Raw genomic sequence first — 6,333 nt, 5'->3', positions numbered from 1 at the left:
TGTGAACAGTACTTTGCTTTAATAGCAAAGTTTGACCATTTAAAAAGTGTTAACTGATGATAAACTTGATGGTAGAAATAAAATAACAATGTTTCCTTTACTATTTTCCATTGGTTATATCTCATAAAACAAATACTGAAGATTCCTTATACCTGATATTGAATTCTTGTGGGTTAGGAAAGGAAACAGCTGATTTACTTACATCTAAATTTTCAATTTATAAGGAGAAACACAGAGACAGTTTTATTGGAGACCTTAATGAGAAGCCTTTTAAATGGATTTATCAGCCTCAACTCCCTCTGTTTTATTATGTGTATTAAGTCAGCTGTTTGTCTTTGGCTCAAGTGAATCTGCGTCATATTACTGGGATTGTGAATATTTGAACCTCTGTCAGAAATTTAGAAAGAATGTTTTTTTTTTTTTAATAATCAAAGGCATGTTTCCAGTACCAGTAAACCCTGCAGCATCCTAATGAGTGATTTTAATTTGAATGGCTTCTGGCTTTTCTGCAGATTTTCCAGGTTAATGACTGCAAACAGTGCACTTCTTAAGTTTGAATTTTTGCCATGTCTGCCTGCTCTCTGGTAAAATCACACCATGCGTGGAAATTGCAGTGACTGAAGTTGGTGTCTATATCCTGGAAGTTTCTCTGATTTTTTATTCTGACGTTATTTTCCCCTTCATTCCACCTCCTGTCCCGTAATAGCAGTATAGCATCAAGGCATGCCTGTGTAATTGTTCCCAGCAGTTTAGATGAAGAACAAAGACACCAATTATTGTCTATCGTCTAATGGGACTGTGATTTAGGGTCAAATTTCTCTCTTACTTTTTCAGTCCTCATCCATTTTCATATAAATTACCAGTTTAGTCTTTAATATCTTATTGGATATACTGAGAATAATACAAATCATAATGTTTCATATGAATTAAATTAAGGAATAATAAGTTTTGGCCCCTGTGTGGCCTTTATAGTGTCATCTTAATGATTGATAAAGGATTTAATAAATTAGTTTGGTCATTTATTATGCGTTTATTACAACTATCTCGTTGTAATATTTTACAGTTTCTTCAAACGAGGCAAGCACCGCCCCCCTGGGGTGCAGCGGCGGATAACTGTGGCCTCCACCACGGTGTCCAAGTTACCACAGGTGCAGTTAATTAATTGATTAGTAAATTGATAACGACGCAGTTAACGGAAACAACGTGGCAGGAAAAGAAACTTCGAAATGAAGAATGAAGAAGTTAATATTTGCCGATATTAGCCAGGTAACCAGTGAGTTAGCCAGTTTTCTAGTAGCGCGGGAGGAGAAGAGGACATGAAGGACTTTTCAGTTTTATTAAAACAAGAAGACGGGATTTGAACTTCAAATAATGTAAGTCTGTATCTGTGTGCTTGTTTGCTAGCTGCTTTTTTGCTAAATCTGCTAACTGGTTCTGCTATGTTTACTTTTTTTTTATTCACTTCCTCCTACATTTAATGCAGAAAGCAACTTAATGTGCTATAGGTTGTGCTAATGTGCTATGCTATAAAAAAAATAGCTATGCATGTAAAAGGAGCACAAAAATACCATACAAAGTAGTAGCCTAACTGTCAGACCATTCTGCTTGGGGTCAGTAGGTCCCATGACCTGGAAGCTATTGAAGGAAAATGTGTATTTTTTTCCCTAGAAATATTCATATAGAGTAAGCACTAAAATACCATACAAAGTGGTGTGTCTTATTCATCTAGAGTAGTTAGACCATTCTGCATTGGTTTGGGGTCACTCAGTATAACAGTAGTATGACTTGAAGGAAAGAATGAAATACATATCAAAGTAGTAATAAAATCAGCAACTGTCACATATATAAATGAAGAAATATTTATTAATACTCCTTTGGCAGAACATAGTGATGGCCATTCAGTCCTGTCTTGGTGGATTTCTTCTTCATGAAGTCAGTGTTGAGTTTCGTGTGTGCTGTTCATGTTGATCAATGTCATAGCTGAAGTGAGCAGAGTGAAAACACATGATTCAAATTCAAGGCCAGGCTAATTAGTGTGTGTTTATACATCATTGGCGGCTGGATTTTCGCCCTACACTATCTGTTTGGGGTTTTCCAGTGGAGCTAGTAATTGGAAGGATTAAATCTTGAGGTGCTGCACCACTTTTCCCATTTGACAAAATGTTATTTGATTTTTTCCCCCAGAGTTCTGGGATTAAAGGCTTTATCTGATCTCAACTCATGTGTCAGCTATGATATATAGGAGTATAGCAGCGCCAGCATTGACTTAGGAAAATGAAATAAACTCTGTTATTGACTTTTAGCTCTCCCACTGTTGGCAGGTATTTCTGGTAAATACATAGTGCTGCCAAAGGATCAGACAACAAGTAGTAAACTCGTAAGATAATGTGTTTGAATCTGGTCTGAGAGGTATTTTAAGACCCTCCGTGCAGTCAGCCAGATAACTGATGAAATTATCTACTGTATTTAGCTGCAGATTGTGTTTTTTTGTTCATTCAGCATCTGCCTTTTCTCTTAACTCTGCTCACTCTTGACAACCGTAGTAAACAACGTGAAAGTATTGGTTATATCTCAGATTAAGCACTGTGTGTGTGGCGATCCAGGCTATTGGCTTTATTTGCTTTCTTTGTAAGCGGACACTAAACCGAATGAATTTGAGTTTGTAAGATGATTTATAAACACTGACTCTTACCTATGTGTATATGTAATATATTATCATTAAAATATGTAGTGCAATATACTTGTTAGAGAATGAAATGGCCCCTTATCAGTGCCATAGATAAAAGTAGATATAGATGTTCTTATATTAACGCTGATCTTGTTTATCTTGGAAGTTGATCAAATTGCCTCTTTCCATCCCTGATGTTGACACAGGAAGTTAAAAATACTGCAGTGCTCTTTATAGTTGCAGGGAAACAGGAAGTGAATACAACTATAGTTATTATTATTACAGTCCTCTGTTGTTGAGTTAAACTTTCTTGTCGGTTCAGATCCCTTTAGATACTGTAGACGATGTTTCCATGAGCTATATGTGCTATGTGAGTGCTATATGTGCAGTGAGTTTTGGAGACAGAAGACAGAGTAGGCGTCGTGTTTGATGTGTTTTACTGAACTGCAGGTTGGATGCTCGGCTCGCTCATGACGGAAAGGTTGTCAAAATGTGGATTTTATTTATGGTGCTGTCTCTCGTCTCGTCTCGTCTCGTCTCTGCATTGGCTGCTGTGGTTTTTCATCTTTTCACTGATAAATTCTTAGTTGCACAAGCTCAATAATCTGAATCACGCTCTGCTGGGAAAATATAACACTGATATAGATGCCACTGTTTGTGTATACAGTGTGTGTGTGTAGGATAATTGCATTTTCTGCATCCTGGAAAACCTTGAGTCAGCATAATAAATCAGTAGGGAAATGATACTGCATAAATCAGTGTAACCAGATTGCAGAGCAACCACACACCCCTGTGTTACACGTGAGTTATGACATTAGTGAACCCAGACCATGTGTATCATTCAATTTCCGTCGCACATGACACACACAGTAGACCTAGTACCTCAAATTGTATGTGCGCTGTTTCCTTTTTGCACAATCTATCTAGTAGCATCATTTTTTGAGATTTATTACATGGTGTTTTGGTTCACTTTGGCTTTCAGCTGGTGCAACGTGTTGATTACTAAGCATCATACTGAGTGAAATCGTTGATAGAGCCATGCAGTTTCACATGAACAGTGTTTATTATTCATTTAAAATAGTTTGAAATTGCACAATACACAAACCGCAAGGACTGGTTTCATCTCAGCCGTACGAGTCGACGGTTTGAATCAGTCACGAGAGCAAGTCAGCACACATGCAGGAATCTGGCTTGATTACGAGGCCGTTGTATAATTGCATAATGGCGGCATAATAACGCACAGATGTATGAGTGTAAGACTGCAAAAGGCATGATGGGTACTGTAGGTAAAAGGAGGCTCTGACAGTTGGTTTATATTTATATACAGTTGATCCTACATTATCTCTATAGTGTCATTTATATACAGTATATGTGTGTGTGTGTGTGTGACATAGATGGATGATCCCACAGCCACGTGGGAGCAGGAATACAGAGATATGCAATTATCTGTGTAGGGAATAGATTTGGAAAGAGGCTCACTCGGCTCACTGTGAACTTGATTTGACTTTGTGGGAATACAGTATATACTCCCCAACGTAGCGACGATTGGTGATTCGAATCGTAACAATAACTAACATAGACTCCTATGGGGGATCCTTTTCATCTGTGTTCTCACAGACACATACACATGCACACAAGGAGAAAAAAATACATAATACCACTGTTTAAAAACCAGGTTGCTTTTCTAAAAAACTGCAAAATAGACAGATGGAGAAAACTCAGACATTAGTTGTGAGGGTCAGAGCCGTGTGGTTAATATCTGCACAACCTGCAGCTCATATTAAACTGTCATCATTTTAGACATTACGTCCCTTCAGACAACATGAGTGCATGACAAACTCTAACTTTCCACATTACGATAATCCAGGCCACATGAAGCTGATAAATTATAAAAATGTTACTTTTTTTTTTTTTTTTTACTTAATTTAAATAGTGGATGTATAGAAAATGATAGGACATCCAGTATTTCACTATAACATAAGCAAAACATCTTGAAAGATGAGAAAATGTGTGTTTTTTTTGTCTTTCCTGTTCAGTTTAATCTTATGAGCCCTCAGACTTTCCTCGGAGGGGTCTTGACCTCTAAGTTAGTACTCTCTGCTCCAGCCAGCGTGTTTTTAATATTCTAATATAAATCACAGTCTATTTCGCAGCACAATAATGATTCACCTCATAGCCAGGTCATCCCGAGGGTAGACCTTCTCCCTGGTACGCTGCTCCTCTCCTCTCCTCCTCTACTTTGTTTTGGATTTGTTTGCAGAAACGAGAAAAACCCTTTGAACACCTGGCTGCCAGATCCGGGGCCCTCGGGGGCCACGGTGCATTCCAGAGATTGTAGATATTATATTTTTTTATATCGCAGCAGCCTTTCAGGTGAGCTGTCTTCTGCCCAGTTTCCAGGAATCAACATGGTTCAATGTGTGACTACTGTAACGCCTCCGATCTTTACATTTCTGTTCCTTTACTGTGCTCACGTCCTTTTTTAAAAAATTATTATTAATCAAAACAAATTACCTAGCTATTAATTGTGTAAATCTTAATCTTGAATTTTAAATGCCATATCAGTCGTTGCCATCTTCCCGTTCCTCCGACCTCTTCCCAGTGAGCTGCCTCAGTTTACTGCAGTTATTAAAGCAGGAATGCATTCTGTAAAAAATATAAAGTGTGATATCTGCAGTGGAAAGAATGAGCTGATGGGAATAACAATGACTGGATTACTAAAAAAAAAAAGACTTTATAAGATTTTAAGATCCCACTTTTCCCTTTTGGTAAATTCCATTTCTTCTCCCATGGGAAACTCATCGTCGTCACACTGTGGTCACCGGGAACCGAGCACTTATGACAAATGGATGAGCGGAAATCGGCTACATTTTTTAAAAATTAATATGTTTCATTAATCAGTTCCAGGGGTCACTGCTAATATCGGGCAGGTTGCCATAGGTTACACACTGTTACCATGAGAACCACTCGGTGGGTTTCCTGTCTCTCTGCTATATAGGAGGAAAGGAGAAGTGGGAATCAAACCATGAGGGGCCACGGGAGTCGGATGAGTCAAAATGAGACGAGTCAGCGCTGAATTTTTTTTATTTTTATTTTTTTTTGGGTTAATGGTCATGTCTGAGGAAAACTGAGTCAGTTATGACCCTGCAACCAAGACGTCATGACTGAAATATAGTGACCGACAGACGTTAGTGGACAGTAACAGAGTAAATTTACTTGAGTACTGTACTTAAGTACATATCCAGAGGATTTGTACTTTACTTGAGTATTAGATTTCTTTGGTACTTATTACTCTTACTTGAATACATTTCCAAGACAAATATTTTTACTTTTACTCAAGTTAATTTCTAGAAAGGCTGAAAAGTAGCCTACTCGTTACTTTCAGGTCTGCTCTTTTTTTTTTTTTCTAAAATCCTATTGGACACAAGCTGTGTTTGTCAAAGAAGGAAACCCTAACCCCTAAAAGCAGCACATCAGTGCAGCTGCTTTCAAAGAGTTAATTCTCAGAAACAAGAGTTAAAAGCTCCTTAAATTAATGTAGAAAAAATTATAGTAATTCATTGATGTGAAAAATAAGAAATTCACTCTTACTTTTACTTAAAGTAAATTTAAATAATGTACTTTTGGATACTTAAGTACCTTTTAAAAGCAAGTACTTTTTTACT

The sequence above is a fragment of the Trachurus trachurus genome (genome assembly GCF_905171665.1).
Source record: "Trachurus trachurus genome assembly, chromosome: 2".
In the NCBI taxonomy this organism is placed as follows: Eukaryota; Metazoa; Chordata; class Actinopteri; order Carangiformes; family Carangidae; genus Trachurus; species Trachurus trachurus.
Note: the sequence above shows the minus strand (reverse complement) of the source record.